This window comes from Emydura macquarii, unplaced genomic scaffold, assembly GCF_026122565.2.
Source record: "Emydura macquarii macquarii isolate MOO-44397 ecotype Brisbane River unplaced genomic scaffold, CSIRO-AGI_Emac_v2 contig_2897, whole genome shotgun sequence".
Taxonomy (NCBI): Eukaryota; Metazoa; Chordata; order Testudines; family Chelidae; genus Emydura; species Emydura macquarii.
In genome coordinates this window covers 5602118-5616930 of record NW_027133034.1, presented here as the reverse complement: position 1 = coordinate 5616930, position 14813 = coordinate 5602118, and the positions used below count along the sequence as shown (strand labels likewise).

The window sequence follows — 14813 nt, the reverse complement described above, 5'->3', positions numbered from 1 at the left end:
CAGAAATTAATAGGGAAAAAAGAATCTTGTAAAAAGACTGACTCTTCCTGAGTTTCATTTAGAACAGTAGTAAAAAAGGGTCTTGTCACAGGCAGTAGACCTCGCAGTTTATGGTGCACATTCTTTAGGTCTAGGAGCTTCATCCACTGTACTATACAGTGTGATACAGTATATGATGTGGTAAAGTTGCATGGGGTCAGAGGTAGAGCGGTAAGAATGGTCAAGGGCAAATTGTTTGGCCTTGATCGATCCTTAAAATCCACATGTGGAAGAGACAGAGAACTGCATGGAGCCAAGAGGTGGATCTTGGTTAACAATGGGGTTGTCAGGGGAAGAGACTTTCTGCCTTTTCTGTCAGAGGAAATTCAGTGTTGGATGTTTGGTTAACCACTAGCTGCCAGGACATTATTCTTAGCTGGTCAGTATGTATATGCAAGCAGCAGAATTTAGTTGCCCTTAGCTTTAGTGGAGTTGGTTTACTGATGCCATCCTCAATTTGATTTGGTAGAATTTGGTGTTGTGATCAAAATTAATACTGTACTTCATAATTCTTCTTTCTTTTCCTATGAAAATAAACCATCTGCCATTTCCCTTTCCTTTTGATATGAAACAAGTTTAATTTTGAATGGTGGGGAGGAAGCACTCAGTTACCACAGTGACGGATGACCTAAGAGTCTAGGTAGATAGATAGATCCATTGTTAAAATGGCCTATATGATTCAATATAAACAAAGAAAACATGTTTTCAGGACCAATATAACTCAGGAACGAAATGTACTCAACTTGAATTCATTTTTCTTCATCTTCCCAAATTAGGTAGTTAATAAATTGTGTTTACTGAGGGATAATCTTTTTTAAAATAATGCTTCTTTTAAAGGTGTTTGTCACATTTTTAATGTTGAGAATAAATTCTTCCATCAAAGCTACTGATAAATGAAAGGGGGCTTTCAATGTTTAGGGGGAATCTTTGCAGGAAATAAACTTTTTAATTTTTTAAATGTAATCCAATATTTATTGTATTTTAAACAGGAAACACTGTCTGTATAGAAACTTCTTTTCCTCAGAGTTTCACCTCTGAACAATTTTGGATCACAGCATTTTAAAGGCCTATAGACGTAAGAAATACTAAAGGGACTGATTCATCTCATGCTCAACGTCTGAAAGAATGCTTTTTACCAAACTGCTACTTTTTTCCATTGGGGTATCTTTCCGATGAAATATTTGAAAAATATACAGTATTAAATATTTAGCATCAAATTCATCCCAAGTATAACTCCAAAGTATTTGACTGAGTTACACCAGAGATGAATTTGGCCATTGATCTTTATTGATTTTTCAAGTAAGCAAGTAAAATATATTTAGAGGCCGGTGGGAGGAAATAAATCATAAACATACATTATTTTATAAGTTTCTTTAAACAGAGAAGCAGAACAGGGAATCAATATAAATGGGTTCCTTATATTTATAGAACTATTGGCTATAGGGAAACAAAAATAACATACAAGGCAACAGAACCTAACTGATCTCTATTTAAAAAATGAGCTCATGACTCAGGTTACTCTGTGACTAACACTAAACTTCTAGTCTTTCCATAAAGAGAACAATTCAAAATATATGTATCTCACATATACACTGAGAATATTCAATCATTTCCCATCACAGGAAATTTTAAAATAAAGATTGGATGTTTTTCTAAATGAACTGCTCTAGTTCAAACAGGAATTAATTTAGGGAATTCCCCTGGCCAGTTATACAGGAGGTCAGACTAAATAATCATAACAGTCCCTTCTGGCCCTATAATTTATTAATCTATTTTTCCCGGAACTTTAGGTTCAAATCTTTCTTGGGGGCTAAATTTATGTACTAGTTTATCAGGTATTCATATTTATTTTGTGACAACTAACCTTGTAACTATACACACACAGATTTGCTGCATGTTGACATATGGTATCATCAACTTCAAGAGACTACTAAATTAATTTAATTATTAAATTAATTAAAGTTCCAGTATAAACCCCTCCCTCCAAATGGAAGTTGCTATTAAGGCAAAATGTTTGGTCTGAAACAACTTTCAATAAATTCCTTTTTAAAAATAGGAAGCAGTGCATCATCTGATACTGTTCTGCAGTAAAGCATTCAGGAGGTGAACCTAGCAAAAATATTTACTAATGCTCCCTTCATGTGGGATGGGTTTGGAGGTCACGGAGAGGGTTGGAGATATGACTTCCCAGTCCTGTGGGTCCTAGGAATTCAAGAGGAAAGAATGCTGCAGACTCCTGGATTCAGAGCCTTCCTTGTAGCTCTGTGGCACCATCCTTCACTTGGTAGCAGTGTTCTGAGAGGATGCTTCCATTAAACATATACCCTACTTCCCTCATCCAGGGGGGGACATCAGAGTGGACCAGAAGTTAATGCCATTTTTACCTGCTTTAACTCCTGTCTAAGAAAAATTGGAAATTCTGTTAGAAGGAGCATGTGCACAAAGTGGTTGCTCCCTGCCCTGAGTTGTGCAGTCTCAACCCCAGGGTTGTATTATTCAGGAAGGGGGAATTACTCCACAGATACATCATTCTTTCCATTCTGCCATTTTGCGGCCTTTGCATTGTGCTTTTATTTGACTTGCCCTAATTCCTGCAAAAGAAAGACGTATAGGAGAATTTTATCGAGCATCTCAAGACATGTGGTCCTTTCCATAAGTGCCATGAAGTCACATGATTACATGAAACTAACCTTTCACTTTTAAAAATTCATGTCTTGTTTGCCATGAATAACTCTATGTAGACCAGAAAACTAGTGAAAATCACAAGTGGACCCTGAGAAGTGGGGAGGGTCCCAGAGCTTGGGCTGAAGCCTGAGCCCAAATGTCTACATGACAATTAAACAGCCCCTTAGCCCCAGCCTGAGTCTGCTGGCACAGGCCAGCTGCACGTGTCTAATTGCAGTGTGAACATACCCATTGAGGCTTGATCTACACTTGTGATAGTACCTAGGGTACATATAGCTACATGCGGCAGTGAAAGGCTCTGACAGGGGGGAAGGCAGCAGGGAAAGCCTCCAGCAGAGCAGCCAGAGCCTTTTACCGTGATGGGGAAAGTCTTGAGCAATGAGGAGGCAGCGGCGTAGTGTAGAGGGGGGAGGCAGTGGTTGGACATGTAGAAATCCATGGTAGGGTATATACTCTAAAGTTCTGGGCATGTCTTTACTCACCTAAGCAGGGCCTCACTGTCTACACTGTTATTTATACCTGTGCTGGAGGGTGGGGGCATGCAGTATCTGCACTCTACATGCAGAAAAGTTCCAGAGGGGTAGCCGTGTTAGTCTGTATACAGCAAAAACAACGAGAGTCCTGTAGCACTTTATAGACTAACAAATTTAATTTCTGCAGGCATAAGCTTTCATGGGCTGCAACCCACTTCGTCAGACCTCTACATGCTGACAGAAGTGCAGTCATAGCCTTAGTGCTACATCAAGTTGTTTTGAGTGTGTGGTAGGGAGAAGAGAGTGGAGGGTTTTAGTTGATTTCATTTCCTTGGGACTTTCTTGTCTACACTCAAAATTTGTACTGCTGTAACTATACTAGTATAGCAGTACAAAGGCACTTTATACTAGTATACATTATTCTTGTAGAGAAGGGGAATAAGCTATACCAATATAAGGCACCTTTACCAGTATAACTGTGTCCACAGTATACCAATATAATTATTTTGGTAAAAGCTCACATCCCTTACTGACATAGTTATACTGGTACAAAATCTGTATGTAGACCAGGCCTTATTTGTTGAAAGTAGGGAAATATAAATAGCTTTATTTATCAATAAGAGTCTTCAAACTTTTCAGAGGTCACCAATGTCAGGGAAAGAGAGGTGATGCATGACAGGAAGGTCCAGAGCCCAGTTAAAGAAATCAGAGCATAGTGAAGCAGATGAAGAGTGAAACATAATACACTCCCAGAAATTAATCTACCGTAAAAATGATTAATGTCATGATCACTGATTTTTGTCTCATTTCTATAGTATTTTATTTTGTGCTAATGTTACGACCTTGTCTCTTGGAGGCTCCTTGCTCCCTTTACTTGTCATTTTCCTCTCTGTTCATTCACACAATCTCACGCCCGTTGTGGGGAGAACCTTCATCTCCACAGCTCCTGTCAATTAGAACTAACTTCTTCTATCCCTCTGCCTTATCTCCTGTCAAATCTTGGCTGAAAACATATCTTTTCTCCCTTGTTCCTGCCTCTTAATTTCACCTTCACTTTGGTGTTATTTTCAGCTTTATGGCTGTATTATTTAACTGTGTAAATTATTTTAGGATACAATTTGTATGCAAAATGCCATATAAAGTAAAGTGGCATCATAATAAAAGGAAAAGAAAATTCTCATGGAAATGTAACAAGTCTGTGCAATATAGACCATTTCAGCTTTTTTTTTTTTTTTTTTTTTTTTTGAGCTATTATATTGTACCATTTAAGTACATGACACGTGTTTTAAAGGTATTTTCTATTTACTGGATATAACATAATGAGATCTTTGGCATTATTAAGGGCATCTTGTAAATCTGTAAGCAGACAATTTTGAAATTGCACATTATTTACTCAATACTTCACCCACTCAAAAAAAGGTTAATGGAGGGTTTGCAATGCCAGTTTGTACTTTTAAGCTATCATGATGAGCAAACAGATAGTCAAATTCATAATGTCAATAAAATGTTACTGAGTATGCACAGTTATCAAGTTTTAAACATGAGTACCTTGGCAAGCATTAAATACAATGGGCTAAGTGCATTCTGTAGAACCGGGAGATTTAAAAAGTACCTCCTTGCACCATCTTCCCAAAGCTGAAATCAATCACAGAACAAATTGAGTACAAGAAAAAATGTAAATATAAAAATGTGAATGATAATAGCATTATAGAAATGTAGTCTGGAAGGGACCTTGAGAAATTATCACCTGTTCTGAGGCAGGACCAAATAAACCTAGACCATTCCTGACAGGTGTTTCTCAAACCTGTTTTTTTAAAAACCTCCAATGATGGGATTTCCAAACCTCTCTTGGAAGCCTATTCCAGAGCTTAACTATCTTTATAGTTAGAAAGCTTTTCCTAATATCTAACCTAAATCTCCCTTGCTGCAGATTAAATCCATTATCCCTTCAGTGGACATGAAGAACAATTGATCACTGTCCCCTTTATTACAGCTTTCAAGGTATTTGAAGACTGTTATGAGTTCTCCTCTCAGCCTTCTTTTCTGAAGACTAAATATGCCCATGGCTTTAATCTTTCCCCATTGGTCAGTTTTTCTGACCATTTAATCATTTTTGTTGATCTCATCTGGACTCTCTCTAATTTGTCCACATCCTTCTTGAAGTGTGGCACCCAGAATAGCACCCAGAACTCCAGCTGAGACCTCACCAGTGCCACATAGATCTAGATAATTATCTCCCATGTCTTACATACAACAGTGCTGTTAATATACCCCAGAATGACATTAGGCTTTTTTGCAACTGCACCACATTGTTGACTCGTATTCAATTTGTGCTCTACTATAACTCCCAAATTCTTTTCAGCATTATTACCACCTAGTCAGTTATTCCCTATTTTATAGTTGTGCATTTGATTTTTCCTTCCTAAGTGTAGGACTTTGCACTTGTCTTTTTTACATATCATCTTGCTGATTTCAGATCAGTTCTTCAATTTGTCAGTCATTTTGAATTCTAATCTTGTCCTCTTCCAGTTTAACATCAGCCACAAATTATATAAGCATACACTCCATTCCATTGCCCCAGTCATTAACTAATTAATTGGGAGTTGTCTAGGAATATTTTATTAGATGCCAAATAAAACAATTCTTCAGTCATGCAATTAGGTTTCTTTTGTTTAAAAAAAAATCCCAGTTAAGAAGGAAAGTGAAAGCAGCTATTAATTTTTTTTAAGATATAAAACAAATGGAAAATTGGGAAGTTGATAGCAGTGAGTACAAATAGGCAGTTATGCAATGCAGACAATGGATAAGGGAAGATAAATGCATAAATGTAAAATCTATAGCCAATATAATTTAGGACAATAAAAAGGAATTCTTTAAATCAATCAGGAACAAATGAAATCCTAACACTGGAATAGGTCCAACACCAGACAGTTATGGTAAAATTGTCAATGTTGATGCTAAAAAAGCAGAATTATTCAATAAATATTTCTGTACTATATTTGGGAAGAAGTGGGATGATGTATTCATATCTCATAGTGATTAAGATATGTTTTCTTTTCCTCCAGTAATTAGAGGTGATATTAAAAAGCAACTATTAATGTTAAAAATTTTAAAATCAGCAGGATTTTCTCAGATAGTTTGGCTGATAAAATAACTATATTGACATAATATACTTAGATTACTGTAAAACATTTAACTTAGTCCCACATGACATTCTGATAAAAATAATCAGCATTATACAAAATCCGCAAGCCCATTTTAAGTGGATTAAAAACTGATTAACTGATAGATCTCAAAAAAATATTTGTAAATTATTACAAAGAAGAATCATCATCCTATGGGGGTGTTTCTAGTAGGGCCCCACAGGGACTTGTGCAGAGCCCAATGCTGTTCAATATCTTTCTCAATGATCTGGAAGAAAATATAAAATAATTGCTAGTTATCTGTACATTACTCAAAAATTGGTGGCTACAGATTACACAGACTGATCTGGATCACTTGTTATGGTGCACAAATACAGCTACTGGGTTTCTATCTGGGGAAAGCAGCTGAGTTTCACGAGGCTGAATCTGGGATGAGTTAAACTGGCATATCCCCTGGTTGCCCTTCAAATACTCTTGAGAATATTTCACTGCCTGTAGTCCTCCCTCCACCAGGGTCTGTGCTGGCTTTTGCATGTACAGATCCTGCAGTGAATCTAGTCCAATGTATTTGAAAATCAATTCTGCCAGCTATTTCTAAATTTAAATGCACAATAAAAAACTACCATGAACTACTTGGAAATTTTCACTCAGTGCGTTTACATTTAGAAATAGCTGGCAGAAATTAATGAAAATGTTTTAATTTAAATTGCTCCCAGATTACAGCAGTTCTCAAACTTCATTGCACCGCAACCCCCTTTGGACAACAAAAATTACTACACGACCCCAGGAGGGGGTCCAAGCCCGAGCCTGAACCCTGTCACCCCAGGAGGGAGGACGCCCTGAGCGGAGGGACTATAACCTGAGCCCTGCCGCCCAGGGTTGAAGCACTCGGGCTTTGTCTTCAGCCCCAGGTGGTGGGGCTCAGGTTTCGGCTTCAGCCCCAGGCCCTAACAAGTTTAATGCCAGCCCTGGCGACCCCCATTAAAATGGGGTCGTGACCTACTTTGGGTTCCGGACACACTGTTTGAGAACTGCTGAGCTAGAATTTCAACTCAGAGCAAATTTCTGTGCAGGCACACAGGGTCCTGAAAGTCTGTGATTAACCTTAAGCGTGTGCTTAAATCCAGCCCTGTTTAGCAAAGCCGTTTGGTATGTGCCTAAATCCCACTGAAATCAATCTGACTTAGTCATATGGTTAAGTACTATGCTGAATTGAGGCTCTGGTCAATTTTTTCATTGATGCAGTGCATATCAGGACTTTCCCTTTTTTATTAGAAAGCAAAGCCAGCACTTTCCTTTTATTTTTTCAGCTACTTGACCCCAGTTAACCTGTACCCTTTGACTTAAGCTGCTGCAGATGGAAGTATTTAACTAGCAGGGAAAAAAGGAAACTAGGTGAAAACCTTTCTATTCACAATGAATGCTTTACTTGACTGCCCTATATATATGTTTTTCAAACCAACATATGAATCAAATGAATAACTTGATCTGCCAGCAGAACAACTACAATAGTACAATTGCTGCTAGCAAGAAAAGAAAAAAGTGTAGGAAAGCTGTCATTTCATGCTTGACATTGTTAATCTGATCTCCCGCATTTGAAACAAACAATAAAAAACCCTTCACATGACTGTCTGGTATTATACATGGTGACTGTTTAGATGGTGCAGAAAATAATTCTCAATATATACGCATGTAGTTAAATCATCCGTCAGCCCTCCCACATCGTTGTTTCAGGAGTTTTAGTCAGTCTGTATTGCTCACTGTTTGTCTGAAGATAAGAAGGGTCTTAAACTGTGTTCCTTGCAGGATCACACACACCCCACATGTGTCTGTTAAGCAGTTCCTGTGTCATGTCCAAAAAGAGAAGAACTGCCCAGCCTCAGGTTTATTTTTCCTATTCTGTAAATTCCTTCATTGAAAATAGCCAATGAATCAATCCTCCAGATGAAATATCTCAGTTAATGGAAATAGCTTACCACAGTATAGGCCCCAAGGCATGTTACTGGTCCATTGTCTCTGGGTAAGTGTGATTACAATTCTTCCACATCTACCTCATAAACGTTTGCATTTTTAATGTCAGAGGAGAGAAAACACCCACACATGATAAACAACAAAATGCGGATCCAATCTGAGAGAAAAAACAGGAACATTTCACATTTCTACTGGATGTCTCACTGGCCACTATTGTGCAACCTGCTAATTAAACGAAAAGAATGGGCCAAATTTATGGTGAATGTGGCCCAATGTTTTGGAAGGATAAACAAATGAAAAAAAGAGCAGTACATGACAGTCTCATCCCTTTGGAAATTGTGCAACAGTCTCCCTTTTGGCGTTCATGCAGTTTATAAGCAATAGGGAAACAGAAGTCCAAAAGGGTGGAGGAGACAGCATTAGGAAAGGAGCATAATCATCACAAGCTAACAAGTAAACTTAATCCTGGTATAATGAATCCAAACTTTAAGTGGGGCAAATCCCACAAACTGAGTACAGTGGTCTCAAAAAGCTCGCCAGTTGAAAAGTCTACATTAGTGAGGCATGACAGACATTCTCCTTGTATAAGGCATACTGCAGCAAGACTAATTACTTTTCAGTCAGAAAGGCTAACATTTTATGGCAGCCATTGTATGACCATGAATTAAAGTGTCTATCTACTGCTCTAATTTATGCAACTGGCATTTGCATTTAGGCCTTGTCTACACTAGAAAGGGTTTGCCGGTATATCTATACTGGAGACACAGATTGTACTGATAAAAGATTATTTTGCCAGTAACGGTTATACCAGTTCCTCAAATGAATTAAGCTAAGCCAGGAAAAGGACTTTTTTTGCTGATATAACTGCAATTACACTAGGGCTTATACCAGAATAGCTAAATTGGTAAAACAAACAAACAAACACATCCCTACTGGCACAGCTCTTCCAGAATATGTTTTAAGGGTATACCAGGCCTTAGTTAACTAATGATACAGATTCAACAATTTGGGTTGGATAGCCACCTGAAAGCTGAGTTGCTTACTCAACCATTGGGTCTGAAAACCTTGCAAGGTCACATCGGGAACACGTGTGAAATTTCCCATACACGCTTGCTGCAGCTAAAACCACAAGTTTTGTGAAGAAAATAAAACCTCTCTCTTGTCTCTCGTCTTCTGAGCTCTCACCTCCAAACCTGGAGGTTCCGAGGCACATGGAAGTTGAACAAAAGAAGAGGTAACAGATAGCTTCTGAACTTCAGACGCCTTGTCTCCATTAAGTGTTTCTATTCATAAAAGGCTGCACAGTTCAACACACGCTTCCCTCAAGCAATTAAGTAAATTATTATTATTCAGCTGTCTTGTCCGTATTTATTGTGCACAGAGTGAGAGCTGTAAAATCCCACAGTACATTTATGTTTGAGCTTCCCTGTATTCCCAGGCTTCCACTCCTTGTTTTCTAGGCAGTTTTGATTTTTACTGTACTGAAACCTGTCTCATTCTTTCTTGCAGAAAATCATATGTAAAAGGGGGGGGAAAATATCCTTGCCTTTGATGTCAACCATCACTCCCTCCAGTGGGAGGGGTTTGCAGATCAGTAGAGAGGGCATGAGGTGTGGTATCTCTATTTGTTCCAAGATCTGCAGGGACCTCTCTTGGATCTCAGGAGCATCCTGGCCTGAGGGCCTATGCTGCCATTAATCTCTTGCCCACATCTGCACTCTATATCCTACTAAGGTGCTGAGTGGGACTTATGCTGAAACTGTCAACATTAACTCTTGAGGGAATTTCAAATGGAAAACACCAATTTTTTTTAAATTTTTTTTATTTTTTTAAAGAGGATAATGGCAAAGAAAGCGGTTTTACCCCTTGCTTCTCCCTTCTGAACTGACACACCTTTCCTCTTACATGGTACTTAAACGAAGAAACTTTGTGGTTTTAAACTAAAGGAGCAGAAAATGACATACTAATTTTGCTCCATCTATCTGTGCATAGTGAAATGATTTGGCTGTTTTTGTGTCACTTCTATTGTATTTGTGTCTAAGAGTCACAGGAGATGATATGGATCTAGTTTTTTTTCTTTGTAGAATTTCCCTCCAAAGCACCATTGCCAAACTGTAGACTATATTTATAACCTTTTCACTTCTTTGAGGAACTTTTTTCTCAGCTGGGCAGAGGAAAATACAGAATGCAACCCATTTCCCTTAGAGCTTGGGAGGTAGTAATAGTTCCGATACAGCTTTTGTGACATTAAAAGTAGGAGCAAATTATGCTGAAGCAATTTTGTCCCTTCTTGCTCAAGGAATCCAGTCAGTTCACTGATGCTGACTAGACTACAATGAAAGCCTGCCTGTTTATTGTAAATGTGTCTGGTTTTACACAGTGAAAAATTGGTCGATAGGGCTTACAAGGAAAAATCCTTGTGCCCATGTTTAGGTTAATTACACCAGCACAGCCAGATAAACAGCAGTATTTGGCAATAATTTGTGGTAAGTGAGTGGGACGTAGAGTTTTAGCAGTTAGAGCAAGGGGCTGGGAGTCAAGAATTCTGGAGTTCTGATCCCAGCACTCAAAATGAGTGCCCCATGGCTCTAGTCAAGTCACTTAACCCCTCTGCTGTGGTGAAAAATGGGTGAAAACTTAAAGGAATGTTATAATGCTTCATTAGTTAAGGCTAGACCGTGCTTCTCCAGTGTAAGGAGCAGCATATAATTTTGCTGATCCAGGAGCAGAACAGTTAAGGAATTGTGTCTCCCCCCCCCCTCCCCCTGCCCTCCACACACACACACACACACACCCTGCATTTTGTGAATCTGCTCCTTTAAAAATGCCTGGAAACAAAATGTTTTGGGTTGAACTAATCATTTAATTTGACTGGAAAGAATTTTTGTGATTTGCTGAAAATTCCAAATTCATTTTGACCAGAAGCAATTTTTTCCCCTGATTTTTCATAACTGCCAGCAAACTGAACAATCAGTGACTCCCCCAGCTCTAATTACTTTCTCATCTGTCCACCTCATCTTTATTAGCTAGTACTAGCTCTGCTCATTCCCACCCACTCCCTGCCCCCCTGCACAGCACCTGCTTTCCCCTATGCATCCAGGCCCATGGTGAGGCAGGCTGCACAGTAGCATAGGGGGAGTGTCTTACTCCATCTTACAGCCTGGCACAGCTATACAGGTATGTCTGCACTGCAGCTGAAGGTGTAATTCCTAGCTTGGAAAGACATACACATGCTAGCTTTGATCGTGCTAGTGTGCTATAAATAGCAGTGTGGCGCAGGCAGCAGCACAGCTTAACCTCCCCACCCCCCAAATACTTGACTATACTCAGGTGGCTAGCCTGTGTGACTGCCCACGCCGCCATGACCCCACTGTTATTTTTAGCAAGCTAGCTCAATCAGAGACTCCTGAGCTAAAAATTACACCTCCAGCTCCAGGGCAAACCTACTTACACCCCGGCCATGATCTGGTCCCTAAAGTTTGTATAGTGTTGTCAATCTGAAAAGCGTTAGATTATATCTTTATTTAGTAGACATGCTTTAATTAGCAGCCACTACCCTACAATAAGCACACCTTTACTAGGCAAGCTCCCGAGAAAGTATTTACACTGAATACCAGATGAGGTTTCTAAACAAAAATTCTCAGAATTTTGGGAATGATCTTTTCCTTTTTCAATCATCACAGGAGAGCCTGCAGTATTGCTCCACAAAGAAAAATCGTTCTATGGATCTGCTACTCTGTGATGTTCAAAAACCTGAAAAGAGACTAACATGGATTCTTATTGAAAGATAATGATTGGCAATTGCTTTTACTTAAAAAGGAAATGATGCCATTCAATAACTATATATCTATACATGCACACAAACGTATTTTCCATTGAAATGCTATGCATTGTTTTCAAATTTAGCAATTTGCTATCTATTTATATTCCATAACACTTATCGATAGCATTTTATTCTGGACTAAAATGAGACAGTCAGACATTTATTCCATCTTAATAGAAGTACACCATACATTATATGGAACTGCCTTTTGCTTATTAATTACAGAAACTACTACAAAAAGATATACAGGTAGTTTGGAAAATACAACACATACAGAGAGAAAACTGAAGTTCTTGATCTGACTGCTGCCATTTAAAAACATAATATCACCTTTTAAATAAATTTTAAGAGATAAAAGTGAAGTGAATTCTCTCGCTTTTCAGATAAGATCAGCAATAGTAGGTAGAGAGCAGAATGTGTGTTATTAGTATATGATTTATCATTGGAAAAAAAATCTGTTTACAACAGAAATGAAACCACCTCATCTTTGACAAGCAGGAAAATCTATTCAGATAGCTACTACTCAGATCACTTTAATATCACCACTTCTTGGTTGAGTGAAAATAATTGCCAGAATACTGCTTCACATCCACTTTGCATTCACTGGGCACTTCCAGATGTGACCCAGTAGGAAACACACAGTAACTGTTCAGGGAAATAAGAATAGGAGAACTGCTACACTGAAACAGACCAGCAGTCTGTGTCTAGTCTTTCTGTTAATCTTACTAAACAATTTGTTATTCTCACTCCATTAGTTATTTTAGTAATCTCCTATGGTCAGCAGAAATGTGATTAATCCAGTTTTCTCCCCAATTTGCTGGAAAACAAAATATTAGTTGTTTCTTATCAAGAAGAGAGCATGGATCCAGGTAGTAACAGAATGATCTTGTGTTAACTAGTGTTAAATTGTGTTATCACAATATCTCACTGAGAACAAGAAGTATGCTTCCACCAGTAAACAGGCATGAAGCTGTAAGGAAGCTTCCGTGATATGATTGTCCATACTGATCAACCAATGGTCCACCTAGCCCAGATTCCTGTCTTCTGACTGTGGGCAATGCCAGATGCTTCAGAGAGAATGAACAGAACAGGGCAATTATCAAGTGATCCATCCATGGGGTTGCATCCCTGACCATCTTGGCTAATCTTGCCACTGATGAACCTATTCTCCATGAACTCCATGAACATTTCTAATTCTTTTTTAACCCAATTATATTTTTGGCCTTTACAAACATCCTTTGGCAACGAATTTAACAGGCTGACTGTGTGTTGTGTGAAGAAGTACTTCCTTATGTTTTTTAAAGACTGCTGCTTATTAATTTAATCAGGTGACCCTTAGTTCTTGTGTTATGTGAAGGGGTAAATAATACTTTCCTATTCACTTTCATCACACCATTCATGATGTCACCATTCATGACCTCTATCATTCTCACCCCACCCCCCTTAGAATAGAGAATAGTCTTCTCTATTCTAAGAGGAACAGTCCTAGTCTTTTTAATTTCTCCTCATCTGGGAGTTGTTACATACCCCTAAACATTTTGTTGCCCTTTTCTGCACCTTTTCCAATTCTAATATACCCTTTTTTGAGATGGAGTGACCAAAATTGCACACAATATTCAAGGTGTGGGCATATCATGGATTTATATAGTGGCATTATGATATTTTATGTCTTATTATCTATTCCTTTCCTAATGGTTCCTAACACCGTTAACTTTTTTGACAGCGGTTGCACACTGAGCAAATATTTTCAGAGCACCCTCCACGATGACTCCAAGATATTCTTCTTGAGTGGTAACAGCTAATTTAACCTCTATCATTTTGTATGTATAGTTGGAATTATGTTTTCCAATGTGCATTACTTTGCACTTATCAACACTGAATTTCATCTGCTATTTTGTTGCCCAGTTGCCCAATTTTGTGAGATCCCTTTGTAACTCTTCACAGTCAGCTTTGGATTTCACTATCTTGAGTGATTTTTTATTGTCTGCAAACTTGGCCACCTCACTGTTTACCTCTTTTCTAGATAACTAATGAATATGTTGAACATAGTCCTGATACATGTCCTTGGGGGACCTCTTTCCATTGTGAAAACTGACCATTTATTCTTCCCCTTTGTTTCCTATCTTTTAACCAGGTACTGATCCATAGAAGAGAGTCTTTCTTCTTATCCTATGGCTGCTTGGTCGTTTGATACTTTTAAATGTTCAATGACAGCTCCACAATAGCAGATCAAATTTTATCTCCTTGTCTTCCCTTATCAAATATTAAATACTTGCTCATCTGATGGTTTGCATGTCTGGAACACACACATAAAAGGGTGCAAATGGCAACCAGAGCAGGTGAAAGAGATGCAAGATGTATGAAAAACAGAGTATTGCCATGCTACATCAAGACATACCTGGCTTTCACTGTACAAATGGCGTATGCAGCAATAGAAAAAGGTGTGTCAAAATAAAAAGTGGATATGGCTAAAGAGTGTGTGGCAGGATGTACTATCCCTTTAAGAGATGGTTGCTCTTACAGTCAAGACAGCCTGGGTACTATCAAGGAGCACTGTGTCCTGCCCCTAGAGCTGGGCTATATAAACAGGAAAAGGAAGCTGAGCAATATTGAGGGGACTAGAGGTCACTTTGGTTGCAGTCTTCATGTTACTACTCTGATCAGCAACACTAGAGACTT

At 38.5% G+C, this 14813-nt stretch overlaps 1 protein-coding gene across 5 annotated transcripts in view; it reads right to left on the bottom strand.

Moving 5' to 3' along the window:
- The window catches only part of PCSK5 (proprotein convertase subtilisin/kexin type 5), a 287773-nt gene that overhangs the window by 207249 nt on the left and 65711 nt on the right, over positions 1-14813 (bottom strand). The gene's annotated exons all lie outside the window — the stretch shown is intronic.